Below are 10,351 nucleotides of genomic sequence, written 5' to 3'. Positions count from 1 at the left end.
GTACATAATGCACTCACTGTATATTGATGGTGGAGGGAATGTTTATGTAAGGTGAGGGATAAGATGCGATTCCCATCAGTTGGTACATCTTAGATAGTGACAGACTCATGATGGATAATGATATTTATAATTTCCCCAATTTTGTGATCCCTGGATTTTATCTCCACAAAGACTATTTGGGAATTTATTCTGGAAAGATGCATCTAGCAGTTAGATTGATATTTTTAATTTCATGGATACATTCCATCTTTGTGATCACAAGGGGAGGAAAACCAAAATTTTTCAATTTGAGATTTGAGGACATTTTTATTTAACTGTATCTAATTTAGGAAGTGGATTTACATGTATGCTTCACAACTTTTAAGATCCTATATAGAGTAACTTTTATTTGCAATAGTTCTTAATTACTTCTCAAAATCGAGTTCTTTACCATCAGGTTCTTTTACTATCTTAGAAACAATTTACCCGCACCAGGCCATCGATTGAGATACCACATCAAAGCATGAACAAATATTTTTTTAGGGAAAACATTCTATAGTTCTATAATAATATTCTGTAGGACTGAACTGTTTGTATCAGTAAAAGATCAACTAATTTAAGCTATTTTTGCCTTGTAGTAAAATAAGCAGTAAAATAATTAATGTGATTACAATTTAGGGTTAATATGAGTATCCTGCAGGAACAGTTTTCTTTATTGTAGGAAGTGAGATTAGATTCAATTGTTTAGAAAATCTTTGCATCATTCATTTTTTTTTGTTACACCCGATGCAGCTGTAACACATCATGGTCTCTTCTGCTTCCCTCATTTCTGATCGCCTAGATGACAACTATTGAAATCTGACCAACAGGAACTCCCTCTTCAGGGAATCCACCCATTTCCACTTACTTCTGGGTTATCTCAGTCCATCCAGCTGGATGCAAAGGAAACACAGTTGGCCTTTCATTCAAAGCGAGATCTTCAGTAAATCTTCAAAATTCGAGAATGACGAGGAGTATATGTTTCAGCATTGCTTGAGTGATTCTTTAGGGTAAAACAGAGCCTGTTGATAAATCTGAGTCTTATGGCTGCCGTACTTGACATTTTGACTTGCATACAACACAGCAATGAGATTTCAAAATTGTCAGTAAGATTTTGGTGAAAAATTCTCATAAAATGAGAAAAACACTTCCACTATTGAGCGACCTATCTGTTAAATGAGTGTGTGTGGGGTGGTCGTCTTGGGACAGGGTGGGGTTTGGGGAGGGGGGTAATGGGGGAGGTGGAGGGGACATTGCTGAGCCACATGGCTGTTCACCTGTACTGGATGGTGAAGAAAAGAAATGGGCCTTTTGTTATTACACTGACATGGAAAGAAATGTGAATCATCATGAAGAAAAGAAGAATTTTAAGTGTTTGATTGATTCGGTCAATATTTTCAGTGTAAGGAGAGGTCCTGCCATCTGAGGGTATATTCTCTGTACAAATAATATCTTAAACCTGATAAAAGGTGTATTGGCTGAAAAATCAACTGTCTATTGCCTTCCATGGAGGTTGTCTGACCTGTTGAGTTCAAGTATTTTGAGTCTGGCCACGTCTTAAATGGGAAAGTTTGTTCCTATTGCCCCCTTTTGAAAGATAGTAAATACACTGCAGATGACAGTTAGCTGTAGAATTACTAATATTCTGATCCCTGAAAAAAAAGGTCTGGAGAATTTTGGAGCCTAACTCCACTATGTACCTTTTCCAGATATCTAACATCAAGGTTAAAATATATATATTTGATTTGTTTTGATGTTTAACTTTACCTCCTGTCATGTTTTGCCACAATGAAATATAATAGTCAATATCTTTGTTGAAATGTTCCATTTGTAATGATTCCATGAGCTCATTGCCCAGGGTATATCAAGGGATTTTTAATCAATTTTCATTGTTTCCATAAAAGTTTGTTAAGCCTAAACAATCTTCTATGCTGTTTGCACTTACAACATCCAATATTTCAGCCATTGGACAGGTGGATTCCCTCATATTACCTTGGTATAATTGCATATTTTCATATTTATACCACAATTTGTGATAGTTTTCTGATAGTCTCACTGTTTTCTTTTCATAATAGCATCACTGAGATATTGCTTAAGTACCCTTGGGCTAATTCTATTTGCTTTTTTTATTTTCTCACAACCTGCTATGCCATCTCTTTTTAATTTATATCAGTGATTATTATTCTTAACTGTATCCTTCTTTAAAATCACATTCACTGTCAGGACATGGTTGACAACCTTGTATTTTAGAATTAGGTCAATGGTATAAATGAGAAGCACCACTCAGAAACCGTTCGTAACTGATAGAATAAGTTTCAATGAAACTGTTGTTAGTATTTTCCCTGTTTTTGCAGAGTTGGTGTTCTACAAGTCCCTATTTGATCAGATATTCAGACCATGCAGTTCTTTATCTATAAACATTTAATATCATAGTTTTACGCTTCATATATGGTTGCCAAAGAAGACACCGTGAGAATAGAATAGAGCCATTCTATCCTCTAGAATAGCATGTTTTTCAGTACCCAACAAGGAAGCTTGAATTATATAATTTAGAAAAAATGTTCAATTGAACTACTCTCATACATTTGTAGAAGTGATTGACCATATTTCCTTGTTACAAGTGATAGACAATTGTTATGAGTCCACTGCAGTCACCCAGGCAGTTCAAATGCCACTAGGGTAAGCTGTAGAAGAGCCAATGAGTAGGATGGTTTAGTCTTAATGCCCTGTGTGGGAACACCAGCTTTTCAGGGCTTCCTAATTAGATAATAAATTGCTGGTGACATTGACATTCCAGAGACAAATACAACAAATCCTGAAATCCCTCTATCCTACATTGGTGTTACTTTTAAATAAACTTCTTTCCCTGTTGCAGGATTAATGGGAAGATACAATTATATAAATTTGAAGTGTTTTAATGAGAGGCGAAGATCACGTGTGATCAGTTTGTCCACAGTAATTGTGTGGATATTTTCAGAAGACTATCTATAAATATAATGTGGATAAAAATGATTGGAATAATAAAGATCCTTCAAATTAAGGGTTCTGCATTTTACTAAGCATTTGGAATTTAGCAGGTTGCATGATGCTGTAAGCTGTATATTGTTTGGCTATTGATACTAATGGGGTTATAAAGACACAAGCAGGCAAAAAAGTGAATTTTGCACTTTTGATTTAAAACAAAAACCTGAAAGCTTTTTTTTATACATTTCAGTTACCATGGTGCACTCAGGTAGACCTTCCTGTCACACTTTCTGAAATGTTGTGGCATGAACTACGTGTCTGGGCCCGAGTTCTTTAATAAATGCATGGAGATTGTGACTGGCTCCATGCCAATTCATTTAACTGTTACAAACCATTGCAAAGTGCACTCTAAATTCATTTTCAATTTATTAGTGTCGATTTACATCAGTTTAAAATGATCACGCTTTGCCTGGATTTCGTAAAATGCATCCATGATTGCATCATGGTGCATGTTAACAAATCCCTACTGTTGTATAAATCACAGCAGGCTTGTATGGAGCATAAAATATATGGGTTATGTCTGATAAAGCATTGGCATTACTGAGTGGGAGCGATTAAATACCTACTTTAAATGTGACTTATAATACACATGTTTAATGCAATAAAAATTGAGAAAATAGTATTGTGGCAACTCCCAAATGGCTTAATTGATGCTTTAATCATTGCATGTTAATCTGCATTAACAGTATGATATATAATTTGAAGCAGGTTTTTTTTCCCCCAAGTGTTGTGATCATTGTATGTGCTATTTGTTGATTAGACCCAAGCCTCTGTTGGATGATTACAAGTCGGTTGATAAATCCACTTCATCAGTAGGCTTGAGGCAAGAAACTCAAGTGGTAGTGCGGGATATCAGATAAGAACAGTGCTAAATGAGGAGAATGGGTGGACAGGAGCTGATACATGTAAATTGTGGTTTCAAAACAATATAGTTAGTAGAAAGCCAATGTAAAGAGTGTGAAATTGGTTTTCCACAGGAAACTGGAATGATCTGGGAGGACATAGCCTGCAACTCTCCTCAAGTTGCACTTTGAAGCTTGATTAATAATTGTCCTGACATAAGACAGTAATAGAGGCTTTCTTAAACTGCAGTGGCATTTTCTGGGATGAGGCAAGATTCTTCTGCAGTCCTCTTCATGGGGTTCCTGGCAGCAAAACTGGCTGTTGCCAATATTTGACTCGAGCCAGAAGCCAATTCCATCCATACACACATTTAACATGTGGAAAGCAATTGTCTACTAAAGTAAATGCATCAGTTTTAATGTTAAAATTCGGACAAAGTTTAACAATAAAATGTTGTCCAGGCATAAATATATTTAAGGCAATCATGTGCCAGGCATGTCACAGATTAGTTGTTACATAGGAGATACCTTGATTCTTTGAATTGAGCTGATCAATTCCACTAGCCCCATTCTTTGGCTTTATTCTCCCTCAAGTTCTGATCTAATTTTCCTTTAATCATCAATTCTATTTACATTGTTCCTACAGGCAATGAGTTACATGATCATAATTAGAATAAGAAAAATTCTCCTCACTTTTAAAAATTTTATGGATCTGGTCCTTGAACCTGGGTGAGCAGCTCATGTGAGCAACTTGTGTGAATAAAGAGGAACTCAGTGGGTCAGGCAACATCGTAAAGGGTCTCAACCTGAAACATTGACTGATCATTTCTATGCATAGACCCTGCCTTACTTGATGAGTCCCTACAGCTTCTCTTTGATCACTCAGGGTTCCAGCATCTGCAGTTTCATCTTCATTGACCCTCTGAAATGTCTGGTCATCTATCTTTTGTTTCAAGGACAACAACCCTGGTTTCTCTTAAATCTTAAAGGTGAACTCTCTCACTCCAAAGCTTATTCATGTGAATCTTTACTTCATTCCCTCATTATGGGAAGGTAGGAAAGAGAAAGGGCACAAATGTCTACATTTTGCAATCATTATACAGAGTTCAAGTAGATGAAAATCCAAAATGATTTGTACAAAAAACTTATATGAATAATATTTAAAATGCCAATTATAGATCTGAATTATAGAATTACATTTAACACTGCTGGAACTGGAAAAATGGCCAGTTAAATTTCTCCGCTGTTAATATCAACTCAGTTCTTATCAAGCATATTGATATCCTACCCACAAATCTCAGTCATCTTGAAGCATATTTTTGGAAGGCCACAGAAGATATGAAAAATAAAACATAAGGATAATACCCCTGAAACCCTGAACTTCCTTTATCTTTTGTTTTCCAAGTTGGTGACCACATTCAAAGCTGAGGGACAACATGTCAAGTGTCTCTAATTGACCTTGAACTACCTCTGGACTACTCCCACAGTATCTTCCACCACTTGGGTTTCTTTCCAAACTCAAAGTCAAAATCTTTGTTGCAATCAATGGAGACAAACAAGAGATGAGATTCATGATTATACCCGGTTAAGGCTCAATGCCGAGTCCCAGACCTTGAATCAAGGCTGGGAAAATTATAAAATTTAATGTTAAACATATTTATGTACCTTAATTGACCTCAAGACCTCTTTGTGATCACTGACTGACATATGTTCAAGGAAGCAGCAACCATTGGTGATGGCATAAATCTAGACGAGTATTCGGCAACAGTGACCAGCATATTAGTAAGTGTGCCCAAGTCCCATCACTACTCGCTCTGATCAGAAGCCATGGATAACTGCAGAGGTGTGTGTGTGTGTGTGCTGCTCAGGGACTGAGGCATGGCCTTCGGAGCGGACAATAAGGCAAGCCCAGGGATGGCAATCTGTAAGGCACAGCACTTGACCGTTTGGAGGAGGGGCGGTCTTCTCCGCTGCCACATCGTTTTTCACCTCAAACAGCGTATTAAAGTTGTTTAGTTCATCACCAGCACAGACAGAGAAGGAGTAACTCATGGTTAGTGATATCTTGGATCCCCCCCCCTCCACCTGCATCACATGTCCTTGCTGTCCACGTCCATCATCATGAAGTGCTTTGAGAGGCTCATCATGAGGCACAGCACCTGCTACCCCCCCCCCCCTCACTGGACCCCCTGCAGTTGGCATATTGATCCGCTCCACGGACGATGCTATCGCCACTGCCCTTCATCTAGCCCTCACCCACCTGGAAAATAAAGACTTTTATGTTTGATGCTGCTTATTGACTTCAGTTCGGTCTTCAGCATGATCACACCCCAGTTTCTGATAAGGAAGGTGGGCCTGCTGGGACTAAACATGTCCCTCTGCAATTGGATCCTCGACTTCCTGATGGGGAGACCTCAAGCATTCTGGATAGAAAACAGCACTCTAAGATTATCACACAGAGTACGGGGGTCCCCCGGGGCTGCGCGCTGAGTCCACTGTTGTTTATTCAGCCACGATTATGCAGCCAAACACAGCTCAAACCACATCAAGTTCGCTGACGACATAACAGTGGTGGGCCTTATCAGTAAGAATGAGGAAGCAGCGCATAGAGACCAAGTGCAGACACTACAGAGCAAAAAACCCACAAGTGAACATTAAACAAAAAAAACAAGAGAGATGGTTGTCGACTTCCGGAGAGCCCAGGGAGATCTTGCTCCCCTGAACATTGACGGCTCTACCGTTGAGGTCTTCAATTCCTTGGAGTGCACCTGGTGGAGAATCTCACCTGCTCCCTTAACACCAGCCCAAGAAAGCCCAACATAACCTCTACTTCCTGCGAAGGCTGAGGAAAGTCCATCTTTCCATCCTCCATCCTCACTAAATTCTACAGAGGATGTATTGAGAGCATCCAGTGCAATTGTATCACCATCTGGTTTGGAAGCTGTACCACCTCGGACCGCAAGCCCCTGCAGAGGATAGTGAAGTCAGCAGAAAAGACCATTGAGGAACCTCGTCCTAGTACGAAAGGCATCGTCTACACTCGATGCAGGTGGAGAGCAATAAACATTGTGAAAGACTCCACCCATCCCACATGTAAACTGTTTTCCCTTCTGCCATCTGGCAGGAGGTACCGAATCAATCAGGCCCTTATGTCCATAATGGGAAAGAGCTTTCCCCCCCCCCCCCCCAAGACATCAGGCTCCTGAACTCCCAGTACAGAGGTGTATCGTGTACCATGGACTTTCAATGTATATGTCTTAATACCTTTAATATTTGAATGTGTTAATTGCTTTTCTAACTTATTTCTATGTAAATATGCTCCGTGATCCTGGGGAAATGCTATCTCATTCTACAGTATGAACAATAAATAAAGTTGACTTGAGCCATTATGCCTCTGTTAAAACATTGGAGAGTGAAACTTCTGCTGAATGGACGAATCTGACATAAGTTAAACTTTACAAGCGTTAATATCAAGGCCAAACATTAGCATCGCATCTAATGCATGTTGGATTGATATGCCTCAGGATGATTATTCATTGTTACTTTGAAATAGTAGCCGTGTGTTTGATCTACGCTGGACTGTCACTTAACCAAGAATTGATTTAAAGTGCTGTTTAATTTAGAATTTATGCTTTGAAATTCAATAACTTATCACTGTTTATTTCAGTGTTTTGTGACTGAATATTGATTTCTTTTCCTGAATGGAATATTATTACAGCTTATCATTCACATATTCAACTGGGCACTTTCTGTTAAAGGGCACTCCTGTGCTCTCAACGTAATATCGGACGTAAGGGTACATGGTGATGATATAGTGCTGTTTTTGGGAGCTTTACAAGGGGAATGTGGTCTTCTCTGCTCTGGTGTTCTCTGCTCCACACCAGATTGTGATGCCTTCCAACACCTGGCTTGTCACCACCAATTCCTCTGTCCCCATGACCTGCTGACCTCTGAGCATGCTATTGCCCACCCATCCATCCAGCTTTGAAAATCCTAGTGTGTGAACTTATGGACATCATATTTCTCTTCCCTTTCCACTCCCTCCCCAATTCTTTATTGTTCATCAACCAATCTTCATTTTCCCTTCCTCCATTCCAAACTTTCCAGGGCTGGTCTGCCAGGAGATTGGCTAATTTTTGGGAGAAGTGAGTCCCAATGAAATGAAACTATGTGTATATTCGATAGCCTGTATGGGACAGGCCTTGGCTATGGTGAAAGTCCATACATTTGTTAGCTCTCCTAAACTGAGGGATCAGCTGATCAGCCACATTTGATTATATTCCACTGAGAAGTATGTAGAAATTAGAAGGTCTAATGCAAATTTTCCCTTTAAGAGAAAGCAGTATATCACATCACACCAACACAGAAACAGTTTATGATGAAACAAAAGTAAAACACAATTCTGGAGGAACTCAGCAGGTCAATCAGTGTACTTTATATACCCATATTTCGGCAGACATTCTTCATACCTTAATGAAGGGCTCAAGCCCAAAACGTATAATGGTTGACCAGCGGAGTTTCTCCAACATTGTGATTTTACTTCAGCCATGGTGTCTGCAAAATTTTGTGTTTTACCTACGATGAAACAAATCCACCTCCAATTTGATGCAGAAAAATCACCAATGACTAATATCTGTTACAGACCTTTGCTTAACTCAAATGGAGTAAAGCTTCCTTGTTTAATTCCTATCTCCATAATAATCGCATTACTCAGTCTTATAATTTCAAAAGTACTTGCTTTTTCTGAGTTCTCTTGTTTATTGGCTGGTTGCAAATCCTAAAAAAAGTTAATTGTAACTTTGTTCAAGGAGATTAGATAGGCTAGAGAAAAAATAGGTAGGCAAAGAGGAAGAGAAATCATCCCAGAAAATAATATTGATTAAAATTAGCACACAGTAGAAATGAGAGAAGAACAGAAGAATAGGAAAGGGACACAAATGAATTTCAGAAAAATGTATAAATTATTTGAGATGCAAACCACAGAAAATTATATTTAATAGATGATGTCTTAGGAGATAACATTTACTTCTTGTTAGAGAGGAATCTGTAAATACTTTATCAGAGGTCAGGCTGTTTCAGAAAGAGTTATGTCATGAGGCGATTGTAGTTCTAAAAGAAATCTCCTTGAAAATAACACCATTGTCTCAGGGGTTGAATTTAGAACTGAAGAATAACCTGACATTATTTTGGGATCTGTAACTAGAGCAGTAATGTTCTGTATCACCTTCATTTACTGTAAAGTTCTACAGTGTGATAGCATAGGTGATATTTATTTGAAGATGACTGATCAAATTAATTCCCTAAAAAATATCGATACTGGTTTTAAGATCAGCCTATTTCAAAGCCTAAATTACTGCAATTGTAACAATTGAAAAAAAAGTCATATTAATTCATACAAATTGGCAAATGGAATAAGAATAATCAATGGTATAGATACAAGATCACAGAATCAAATCAAGCAGGAATTCATCGTGCTCATTGTAAATGATAGAATTGATTTGTTAATTTGATGCTGTGGATAATACGGCTGGATATATGAACCATCCTTGGTTGCCCTGAGGAATTGGCATTGTCCAATCATTTTTCAAGTAATTCTACACCTGGAAATGGCTAGGGTCACTTGAAGGGGAAGCTACCCGTCAACTATACTGGTTTGGGACTACGGTTACACATAGGACACTTGAGTGTCCTACTCTATAAGATACCAGAGCAAAAGTTATCTCTTCGGAGCAATCCAACATCTTTGGGGTCAAGCACCTTCATATTTCCAGAATTCAATTTCTGAAGGATCTATGATGGGATTTGAACTTAGACTCAGTGGAGTATTATGTCAATTACAGCTCAACATAGAAACTGTGGAAAGAGGGCCATCACTCAAAAAAAAATCTCCATAATCCATTTGGCTTGAGAACACATACAACTATTTAATTTGCAGTGATATAGATTCACACTGGTCTTGTGCTGGTTAGGCACAAACGTCTAATGCGAAGCCACATCGCTCATAGAGCTCATAGTCCCAGAAACCTGAGTTTGACCCGTTGCTGCCTGTGTGGACTTTGCCCAAATGGGTTTATTTCAGATGCTCCAGTTTCTTCCTGCACCCCTGCATTGAGTGGGATGGTAAGTGAGGTGTGGCCATATAATTTAGTTGAGTGATAGAATCTTGGGAGAGTTGGGAATGTAGGGAGAAAACACTTCAGGGATAACTGTTGGGAGACAGGATTTCTCTTTGAGTCCGCATAGACTTGATGGGCCATAATACGTTCTTAGGTTGTTTGAAAATACTGGAGATGCACTGCTCTATAGAACTCTGCTTCTACCTGTAAAGGGAAGAACAAACCTTTGTACCTGGTGTGGAACTTTGAAATGAACAAAAAGCAGATTAAACATTTAATATTTTTCTAACTCTGAAAGTGAAATATAATATAATTCATTCCTAAATTTATTTGGAATGAATGGCGCCCAAC

Source organism: Narcine bancroftii, chromosome 14 (genome assembly GCF_036971445.1).
Source record: "Narcine bancroftii isolate sNarBan1 chromosome 14, sNarBan1.hap1, whole genome shotgun sequence".
Lineage (NCBI taxonomy): Eukaryota > Metazoa > Chordata > Chondrichthyes > Torpediniformes > Narcinidae > Narcine > Narcine bancroftii.
The sequence above is the reverse complement of the archived record's forward strand: the minus strand, read 5'-3'. Positions refer to the sequence as shown.